Raw genomic sequence first — 12,012 nt, forward strand, 5'->3', positions numbered from 1 at the left:
GACCTTTTTTTTTTTTGGAAGAACATGCCTTGGTTTGGATTATAGGAACAAACCTCTATTCAAAATAATGCACCTTATGTTTAGAAGCATATGCCAATTCCATATGTAATTTTGTGATTCTTCTGCAGCCCTCCACTAGCCTCCCTGCAACCAAAATTTGAATTTGAAAAATCCAAAAAATCCAACCCATTTTTTGTTTTTCTATTTTACTTTGGGAGAAAAACCCACTTCTCGAAATGTGGTTTTCTGCAACTCTCACTATTCTATAATCATGGGAAGGGAGACAGAGACTTTTACCTTTTTGAGTTCATTTTTTTTCTTGAGAAACGGAGAAGAAAAATTTATTGTATATCTCCAAATCTAACATGGGCTATCATCATACGTATTAATGTGTGTTGGTGTCCTTATTCTGACCTAGTCAAAATGTTGGCAAGATCATGGTAAACCTAAACATATTTTTAAAGCTCCTTTCAAAAAGAAAAGAAAAAATATATATTTTTAAAGCTTCAACTGTTGACCTCAGTAAATCAAATGCAATTTCAAAAGCAATTCCAACAACTTTCCTATATTTTAATTTTTCTTTATTTTAGAGAAAACTGAGCATCTTTTGTTCCAACAGATTCCCTATAACTATTCTCATTTTAGAGATAGTGAGGAAAGAGAAAGCCAAATTCCCTAAATTTACAGTAATCTCTAAAATTTTAAGGAAAAATTAGAAATTGCTGTAAAATAGGGAATCTGTTGGAGTTTGAGAAAAAAAAAAGAGGCTAAAACTTTAATTTTTGCTTATCTATAATACAAAAATTATAGGAAAACTGTTAGAGTTGCTATAAGTAAAAAGACATTTCAGAACCAAAACTTCATCTATTTCAAGAACAATCGACTTGAATTATGAGTCGTAGTTCTTGTTTACAGAGTGATCTATTCATAATGGCATTATACTGAAAATGCACAGTCAAAATTTGTTAAAAGTGGGGTGAACGAGCAGGTCACTCATCATATGAAATGTACAAAAAAAAAAAAAAAAGATAATCGTTTTCCTTATATAATACTAGAATATGTTTATCGTATAAAAATCATGTACTATTTTGTTATTGTGTCGTGTCATGTCGTGTCGGACATTTGCCACCCTTGACTAGTTGACTTCCCCTTATTTGTTTTCATTTTCTTGTTTACATGGTTTGTAAATACAATTTGGGAATGGAATTGGAGCCATGGGCAGCATAAAAAGGAAAAATAACGTACGGTGGAAGCTCACCGCCGGCGATGGTAGTAACCACGTTTCTACACGAGACAGAGGAAGAGGTCACGTGGTTCTATTCTGAAGAGATGCTCGAGTAAATCAGTAGTGGTATACTGAGCACATGATTGATCAAATTATAGCTCCCATGCTTTGTGCATAATTGGTTTACTGGGGACGCCATGAAACTGATATGTATAAGTCATTGCAGAGTTAAAGCTCCTGGCAATTTCCACTTGGTTTTTCCACTTTTAAGAGTTAAAGCTCTCTGACAACCATATTTCCATCATCATCTTTGACATATCTTCTGTTCACCATCGTTGATGGTCTAATTATAGTCCATGTTACAAAGCCTTGATTTTGCAAAACACAAACTAAGTAGCAAATCTGAGACAATAACCTCAGTTTATTCATCAATGCATATTGGCTATATAGCCTACAAAAGACCTAACTTGAAGATAAGAAGAACAGCCCACGTTATCAACTAAACGTGGTAAATGTGGAAGGAAAGAGTCAACAACAAGCTACACTACCCTAACATTTAGGTAGGTTGTTAACAAAAAACTCTAATATGGACCAAGGTGTAGGTAGACCATAGGCAAAATGGGGCATTTGGTGGCAAAATATCTGATTTTTTTGCCTAGGTGCAGGTGGACCTTGGTCCATGGAAGTCTCTTTGGTTATTAACAGAAAAACAAAAACCTAACAGAACGTCCTAAAAACCTGACATTCCCTCCTTTAAACTAACTGCACTAGTAATTAGTTTATGAAAGGTTCTTCACACACTCCCAACGAACCTCGCAGTTTCTGAAATAGTTCTAGCTTGAGTGGCTTGGTCATTATGTCTGCTATTTGATCCTTCGTCCCACAATGCACCAACTCTACAATTCTTTTTTTTTTTCCGTCAAGTCCCTTAAGAAGTGAAATCTCAAGTCTATGTGCTTGCTGCGACCATGTAAAACTAGGTTCATAGACAATTTGATTGCTGAGCTGTTGTCACAAAACACAGTCGTACAGTCCTTTCGCAAACAATTGAACATCTTTAGGATTCTCTGTACCCAAACAGCTTGACATGCACACCCCGCTGCAGCCACGAACTCAGCTTCGGTTGTAAACAATGCAACAATGGGTTGTTTTCTAGAGGACTAAGAAACAACACCAGAGCTCATCATAAACACATAACCGGAGGTGCGTTTACTTTCCTCAAGGTCTCCGACGTAGTCACGGTCAGTATACGCCACCAAGTCATCAACCCCTCCCTTTCTATAAAAGATTCCAAAGCCCGTAGTTCCTCTCAAATACCTCAAGACCCTTTTTGCAGCTTGGAGATGAAGTAGAGTTGGCCGAGACATAAATCTGCTGATTAAGTTCACTACAAACATTAAGTCTGGACGTGTGGCTATTAGGTACATCAAGCACCCCACAATTTGCTTGAAGTGGTTGAATCAACTTTGACACCATCTCCATCTCTATCCATCTTGAAGCCTGGAACAATGGGGTTGTGCATAGCATTACTGCCCTCCATTCCGAACCTCTTAAGCACATCAAGAGCATACTTCTTTTGACAAATAAAAATCCCATCATCCTTCTGTAGAACTTCAATACCGAGAAAATATCTCATCTTCCCCAAATCACTCATATCAAATTCATCTCTTCATTGACCTATGAAACTCATCAATCATCACCTCGTCATCTCCAGTAAATATTAAGTCATCGACATACAAACTAACAATCAAAATGTTACCTTCTTTGTTAGTCTTAGTGAAGAGTGTTTGCTCGCTGTGTCCCCTCTCGAAGCCTTCCTTCAGAAAGTATGATTCAATACGACTAAACCAAGCTCTAAGAGCTTGCTTTAGACCGTATAGTGCTTTCTTCAACCTGCAAACCTTGTGAGGCTCATCCTTTAGCACATATCCCTTCGGCTGCTCAACATATACTTCCTCACTCAACTCCCCATGAAGGAAAGCTGATTTTACGTCAAGTTGATGAATGCTCCATCCCTTTCTTGCTGCAAATGCAATAACCAACCTCACTGTATCTAGTCTAGCTACCGGTGCAAATACTTCCGAGTAGTCTACTCCATATTCTTGTGCATACCATTTCGCCACCAACAGTGCCTTGTGTTTGTCAATTTCTCCCAACTCATTCATCTTAGTCTTGTACACCCATTTAACCCCTATTGCTTTATCTCCTGTAGGTAGGTCAGTGAGTGTCCACGTTTCATTTCTTTCAATAGACTTCATTTCTAACTCCATAGCTTTTCTCCACTTGCTATTCTTCACAGCTTCCCTGAAAGGAATCGGATCTGTGCTTGTGAATAAAGCTAGATTAGCTTCATCTCCAGACAAGCCTTCTCCGCTTTCATAATCTTGCATCCAAACAGGTGGCCTTCGATTTCTTGCTTCTATTGAACTTGAAGAATCTTCACCATTCATTGAGTTCCTTGAACTAGAACCAGATCCTTCTGAATCACTGTTTTCTGCTTCACCATTCTCATTGCCTTCCAACCCACTTGTACTGTCTAATTCTGCATCTTCTTATGTATCTTCCCATTCTAAGTCCATCGAAATCTGCTCTTCGTAGCTCTTATCCCAGTTTCAGATTTTCTCTTCTTCGAAAATTACATCTCGACTGACAATAACCTTCTTTGCTACCGGATTATAAAGCCAGTAACCCTTTAACTCTTCACTAACTCCAACCAAGACACAAGCAACACTCTTATCATCTAACTTTGTCCTCTTAACATCAGGCACATGTACGTAAGCAATGCAGCCAAAAACTCTAAAATATTCAATTGAAGGTTTTCCTCCATTCCATGCCTCTTCCGGGGTCTTGTTTTGCACTTCAATTGTAGGCCTTCGATTAAGAATGTGCACGGTCCAATTTGCAGCTTCTGGCCCAAAACGTCTTGGGGACTATCTCCTCCAACAGCATACTACGTACCATGTTCATGGTGGTCCCGTTTTTTCTTTCCGCCACTCCGTTTTGCTGCGGAGTGTAAGCTGCGGTCAACTGTCTCTAAATACCATGCTCTTTGCAGAAATTGTTGAACTCGATTGAAGTGAATTCACCCCCACGGTCAGTGCGTAAGCACTTAATATATTCTCCTATTTCCTTCTCCACACTACTCTTAAAAACTTTGAAAATACTCAAAGCATCTGATTTTTCTACAAGAAAGTAAATCCAAGTTCTTTTGCTATAATCATCGATGAAGGTAATGATGTACCTTTTATGACTATTGGAAGTCGGAGTGATAGGCCCGCAGATGTCAGAGTGAATTAGTTGAAGTTTCTGTGAGGCTCTCCAAGTGCTTTTCTTCGGAAATGACTCTCGATGTTGCTTAGCCATCAAGCAATCTTTGCACACATCTGTTGAAGCTTGTAACCTCGGCAAACCATGAACCATCTGCTTGTCTTGTAGAGTTCTAATACCTTTTTGGTTCAAGTGTCCATAACGACGATGCCACAAGTGTGAGAGATCTTTTGTGGCAGCGTTGAAGTAGGAAGGTCTTGTGGAATTTGATTGAGTCATTGCAAGCAACACAAACATTCGATTAGCAGTCCTCTCCGTTTGAATGATAAGGCCTTTTTGAGGATGGTAAATCCTACACAAATCATTCTGAATGAGAATAGCTAGCCCCTTCTCCTGCAACTGGCCTATGCTTAACAGATTGTTCTTCAAGTCTGGTACAAAAAACACTTCAGTTATGACATGACTCATCCCATTCACTTTCAATCTCACATTGCCTTTCCCCATCACCAACATCCTTGTATCATTCCCAAGTTTCACTCTCTGCTGAATATCTTCCTTGAGCTCACAAAACATGGTTTTGTCACCACACATGTGGTTACTGCACCCTGAATCTAGGAACTACACATCCTCCCTCCGAGCACCTTTCATCTCAACATAGGACATGAGAAGCATCTCTTCTTCTTCTCCAAGCTCTGCATAGTTCGCTTCTTTGTCCCAAGCGGGACATTCATATTGAAAATGTCCAAGCTTGTGACATTTATAACATTCCACAGTCGCTTTGTTGAGCTCGGTTCTACCTCTTCCTCTGCCCCTGCCTGTGAATGAGCCACGTCCGCGTCCTTGACCACCTTCAAAAGTCACCTTCAAGGCCTGTTCTTCTTCAGGTGTTCTTCGAAACTTCTGCTCATGCACGATTAGAGAGCTTTGCAGCTTATCAATAGAGAGTGTATCAATGTCCTTTGACTCCTCTATAGAACAAACGATATAATTAAACTTATCTATTAATGAGCGAAGTATCTTCTCCACAATCTTCACATCCTGCATTGATTCTCCATGGACTCTCATTTTGTTTGCCATCGTCATCACCCTTGAAAAATTCTTTGTTACTGCTTCTCCGGACTTCATCTCTAGAGTTTCGAATTCCCTTCTGAGAGCTTGAAGGTGTGACCGCTTAACTCTTGCACTTCCCTCGAATTTCTTTTTCATTGAATCCCATATTTTCTTTGAAGTGTCTTTCTGAAGAATTGTTTCCAGAATAGTGAGGTCTATAGCTTGAAAGAGATAGTTTTTCACCTTGAGATCTTTAAGCTTCAACTCCTCCAATCTCTTTCGTTGTGTTTCTGTGCCTTCTGCTCCGTTCTCCAGCTCAACATATCCTATCTCTACGAGAGCCCAATACTCCTTTGATCTGAGGAAGTTCTCCATTAACATAGCCCAATGGTCGTAATGACCATTGAACTTGGATATGGAGGGCTGAACAAAGCTGCCTCCCTCAGTTCCCATCTTTCAATCACTCTTCTCACCTGTTTCTCTCCTTCTCTCTCTTTAGGGAACTGCGGTTCCTTTCTATTCTTGATCAGGCCTTGTAAGGAGGCTCTGATACCAGAATGTTACAAAGCCTTGATTTTGCAGAACACAAACTAACTAGAAAATTTGAGAGAATAACCTCAGTTTATTCATCAATGCATATTGGCTATATAGCCTACAAACTAGACCTAACTTGAAGATAAGAAGAATAGCCCACGTTATCAACTAAACGTGGTAAATGTGCAAGGAAAGAGTCAACAACAAGCTACACTACCCTAACATTTAGGTAGGTTATTAACAGAAAAACAAAAACCTAACAGAACGTCCTAAAAACCTGACTGTCTAACATAGATTTTATATTATTTATGATTAAATTGAGATACCATCTTTATCTCTCCAGACTTTAATTAAGGAAATACTATGTGCATGCACAACATTCTTGAACTCATATTCTCAGAAGGGGTAGACCTGCAACTGGGTTTTGTTGACTGATAGAGAAAAAGAAAATCTCATTAGGAATTCAAAAAAGTTACTATAAATAACAATTTAATTCGTCTTTCTTCTCAATTCAAGAGTGCATTTCAATCTCTCATAGTATATATTGCAGAAGATATCCTTTTGGGCAATGATCAAATACTTTTTTAATTCAATCGATTGCTGAGACAACCCACCATGAATTTGGAAACTGAGCTTGATCAAAGTGTAAACTTTGTTCTCTGCCTTTTAATTTGAGAAAAACCCATTTATGTTTTTTTCTTTTTCTTTTTATGTGCCAGTTCTCAAAATCTGTGTTTATTGTGCTCGAAGGTAATTTCAATGGTGAATGACGATGGATATTTGCTTTGTATTCATTGTTGTGGAAGTATGGAGAAGAAGAGGTAAATAGAGAAATAATTATGACAAAAATATAATAGGTCTGCTAGGGTTTGCTCGACAACTTTCGTCTTCGATAAAATTCTTCATCATGGCTTTTGGTGATGCTACTACGGCTAGGAGAGCGGGGTTCTTCTCCTTTATCTTTTCTGGTTGGCCTAAGGATCATGGCTACGGTGTTTTCCGTTAACGTGTCTCCTTGAATTGTTGAGGCTGCTGGGTTCTCTTCTTCGGTGGTGCTCTGATCTCTGGATGGGGAGCTTTGCTTCCTATGTCGGTTCAGGTGCCGTCTACCCTGGTTACTGGGGTGGGGGTAGATCGTTGTGTTCTTGACTCGGTTTTGGGTCGAAAGACTACTACAATGAAGTCCTTATTCCTGGTGCCGGGCTTGGGATTGGGATCATCTTTTGAGAATCGCAATGGGATTGGCTCCGGCTGTTGACTTCAGTTAGTGCCGGCTGGTATACTAGGGTTGAAATCAAGATTAGGATCGCGCGGGATCAAATCTGGATGCCTGATTCGGGATCATGCTTGTGCTCTACTCTGGAGTACTGGTGGTAGAAGTGAAGACCTAATTAGGCCTCCTGAGATCGGGGTCGGATTTGGGATCCCGATTCACGAGGAAAGTTAGGATGCGTCACTACATGGATTCAACAAGGATGGCGGCAGCGGCGGCGTGATGATGGGAAAAGCCACTCCTTAAGGTGTCCTTAGCAGATTTGGTTGGGTTTGGGCCCTTTCATGGGCTTTGGCTTCAATCTTTGCTAGGGTTCGGGATGCTTTTTTCATTTTGGTTTTTTCTTCTACTATGGTAGATGAGGAATTTGTGAAGTCATCTACTAGTAATATTTAAATTTCCTTTGGGTCGCAAAATCTAGATGCTCGGTTGTTATATTTATTTAAAGTGCTTCTGAGTTTTCTAGGTTTTGTTAGAAATAAGGTGCGTGAATTTCCTTAAAAGGTGGGTGTACCCGGGAGTGTGAGGTTCTATTTTCTCTAGAATAGGTACTTTATATGTCCTAAGGATGACTCTTTCTGTCGGCCCCTCAGGGGTGTGTCGTTTCTGGTACTGCTTGCTGAATATTATAAAACTGTCTGACCTACTTCGATTCAAAAAAAAAATTTAGGTGTAAGACGTTAAAATAGAGGTCAAGTGAGAAAATTTGTAGGTTCTAATAAAATTTCTCTAAAAAAATTCTAACACTATAATACACGTACAAATAGAGTCAGGGTTGGCCCCAAGCCAAAGTGGACTAAGCCTAGACCAGTAACCCTTTATGTATAAAAATGGAAATACATTTGTCATTTGCTAATGAATTATTAATCGGTAAAAATCTCTCATAAAGAAAATATAAAAAAGGGAGATGCACTTTGCTAACAAAAATGTTGTCTGAATTGGTGTGTCCATCGAGACCCTCCTTCAGATAATCTTCCAGTTCCAACAGGCAACAAACACCTTAGCCAACAAACCGTTCGTCACTTCGTTGTCATAAACGACCTCCCAAAAAATAAAATAAAAAGTTACAGATTTATGCTGGCTGAGAGCATCTCCAATGAATTGGTTAAATCCACGTGGAGTGCTTGAACAGTAATAAAAGACATGTATACCCTCTCCAACCCTTAAGTCATATATGATGTGTAATTGACATTTCGACCAAGTCTGTCAAATTTGACAGAGCCATAGTCATCTGTCTTTTATTTTTTTAATTGTTTCTCTCTCCCTCTCTCTCTTTCCTTCTCTCTCTTTTCTTCTCCTCTCTAATTCTCTATCGTTCTTCCCAGACCAAACCCATCAGTTTCCTACCCAGATCTCCTCACCATGAATAGCTCCTTCTCACCATGAATAGACCAAAATCTCTATGTCCTCAACCTCACCACGAGTAGCTCTTCACCATGGATGAGTTCGATTTCAACTAGAGTTCTAATAAAATCATAAGAGAATAACATACTAAAACTGATGGGGAAATGGTATCGAACACAGACCTCCAATAATCACTCAACAGACACCAGAAATAAAGAGTAGCAAACTCGTAGAGTATGGCAAATCTATGCCGCAAATAAACTGATATTATTCATAAACTATAAGCTGTCTGACAACGATTACAATACCCATATTTATAGGGTTCACAATTCTTCGATAATAAATAGATTTAAACTAAATTGGAAAGAGAATTAAAAGTAAATCCCAAATTAGATGCAAAAAATATGCCCTAAAATTGTCTAGACAATAATTATTGACGATTACATATCCATAATTAAATATCAAATGCATCATTTGATATTGCCACATATGCTCCTGCATCAGACTCCCCTGGTTGGAAAGAATTCGCCCTCGAATTCGAGTCATTGATTGAAGAAATCCTGACAAAGTCTTCCATTGCTTCATATCTTTTGTTGAACCTTTAACTTGCAATTGAATCCTTCCTTTCCAAACAAATAGATATTTGGAATAGATATTTGGCATAAATTTTCTCTCCGACATTAACTTCGCAATCCCAAAATTTTTCTCACCATCTTTTATCTGAGTGACAAGATCAACTAATTCTTTGGGAATATGCATAATGAATGGATTAACTCCAACAAAATCAACAAATTTATGCTCAATATGTTTCCACAATTTTGACTTGATTGCGGCTTTATTGTCGTCTTCATCATCACAATTTCTAGGAACAAATTCATTTTTCCTATGGTCCTCCACACCACCATCACAAACTTCAGAATCTTCATAACAATCATACTTCGGTGGTATATCAAAACTCATGAATTTTTTTTTTTTTTCTAAAAATACTTCCTCAACAAATGGAAAATTAAAGATAGTGGACTTACAACCGGAATAGTTGAAAGTACTATGTCCCTCTTCATTTGACTCACACAGCGGAGCACAATTATGAATTGGGCCAACGCATATCTCCCCGTCGGAACCATCACCATCTTGGTAGAAAGTTTCGATGCGATCAGCACGTTGATGATAGATGGTAACATCTCTCTCCCCGTCGGAACTCTTACGACGCCATCGTCGAGCTTCGATGCGATCAATACGTACCGCAAGTTGCTGAGCATCCTTTGGATTTCAGCCATGTCGTTGTTGATGTCACGATTCTCCATTCGAAAACCTCCCGTTCGTCGCCCGACCTGAGACATGAAATCCACCAAGCTCTTGCCAAAGCTCTTATACCAATTGATGGGGAAATGGTATCGAACACAGACCTCCAATAATCACTCAACAGACACCAGAAATAAGGAGTAGCAAACTCGTAGAGTATGGCAAATCTATGCCGCAAATAAACTGATATTATTCATAAACTATAAGCTGTCTGACAACGATTACAATACCCATATTTATAGGGTTCACAATTCTTCGATAATAAATAGATTTAAACTAAATTGGAAAGAGAATTAAAAGTAAATCCCAAATTAGATGCAAAAAATATGCCCTAAAATTGTCTAGACAATAATTATTGACGATTACATATCCATAATTAAATATCAAATGCATCATTTGATATTGCCACATATGCTCCTGCATCAAAAACTCTCTCTCTTTCATCCTACCCAAACCAAATTAATTCATGAAAAACCTTTCATGATAGATGTTTGTCTCAGTGGTGGCGGGATTTGAAGATGGTGGGTGGTATGGTTGCAGGTAAGATTCACTATTTGGCACCAAAGATTTGAGCTTTTTTTGTGATTATGGGAATTGGGTTTGTGAATAAGGATTAATTGGGATTTGCGTTTATGAGAAGTGTGGCATATCTGAAAATTGGGGTTCGAAACATATGGAAGAAGAAGGAATTGGTGTTTTGTCAAAACTAGTGTATTACCACTTACCAGAGAGAGATGCAGTGGAGTTGTGCGGCAGCAAGAAGAACAGAGAAGAAGAAGTGGGAGAAGTAGAGAAAAAATGGTTTATTTTTATTATAAAACATTCTTAAAAAATAATATAATAATATTTAAATTTAACCTATCCACTGGAGTAGAAATTTGTCAAAAATGACAATTGACACATCAGCTTTCAAATTCGAATTTGACACAAGCGTTTTAACTACTCCATTGGAGATGCTTTTAGTCGGCACAAGTGATTGGCATTAGCCTCCATCTTTAAAGAAATATACATTTACCCAAATATTTTATCAGCAAATGCTACCAATAAATAATGTAAAAATGGACACACCTTTGGCGATGATAAATTTGAACCAAATTCTCATGTGACCCTAAATGCAGTCTACCAATTTGTTACTATGATTTGAATAAAAGGTATTTACATAATAAAAATTCAGAGAATATACAGTTATTCAATATAACTCTTTTCTTTTTTTGGACAATGTTTTTCAGTAGGGTGATTCTAGTTGGACCTCCAAATTTGATATTTGAACCTCTATTTTTTTTTTCCAATTATTAATAGACTTTGTCAACTCATATAAAAAGACAACTAAAGTCAAAGAGAGAAAAAGAAAAAAAAATACTCTTCTTTCCTCCGCCATTAATATAACATTCAATAATTTTTTTTTTACTTCATAATTTCCTTATATTACCTATGTAATTTTATAATTTACCTAAAAAATTAAGTAGAACTAATAATTTCTATACATGGCCTCATCATTTAATACAAAAGTAAATTCAAAACAATCTGATTTGAAAACATTTATGCATATTTTGGTATAGTTATTACTAATTAAGATCCAAGATCAACTCATTTTAATTAGATTTAATCTATATATGCTATTTATTTGAGAACCAAAGTCTTTTCTAAAACCATCCATATTGCAAAACAAACAAAAGAAGAGTTTTTCTATTGGGACCTCCATATTTGCTCATTTGACCTCTCATCTCTTTACAACTCCTATTTACTTTTTAAAAAGTAAAATTTACTAAGTAAACCACTTTCAAATACCTAACTTAACCTTACTCATAAAAGAAAATTTTTGAGAGCATTAAAGATGAGTTAGTGCTCCCATAATTATTTAGGGGCCGTGACCACTTACCCGATTTTAGGCTAAAAATTGCCCACATGCTCCACTAAGAGTTTTTTAATCTCATTTACCCAATTTAAACATAGATGACAATACTGCCCTCATTATAATTAACAAACTACTCCCCACTCTCTCTATCACGACTCATCT

The sequence above is a fragment of the Rosa chinensis genome, chromosome 3 (genome assembly GCF_002994745.2).
Source record: "Rosa chinensis cultivar Old Blush chromosome 3, RchiOBHm-V2, whole genome shotgun sequence".
In the NCBI taxonomy this organism is placed as follows: domain Eukaryota; kingdom Viridiplantae; phylum Streptophyta; class Magnoliopsida; order Rosales; family Rosaceae; genus Rosa; species Rosa chinensis.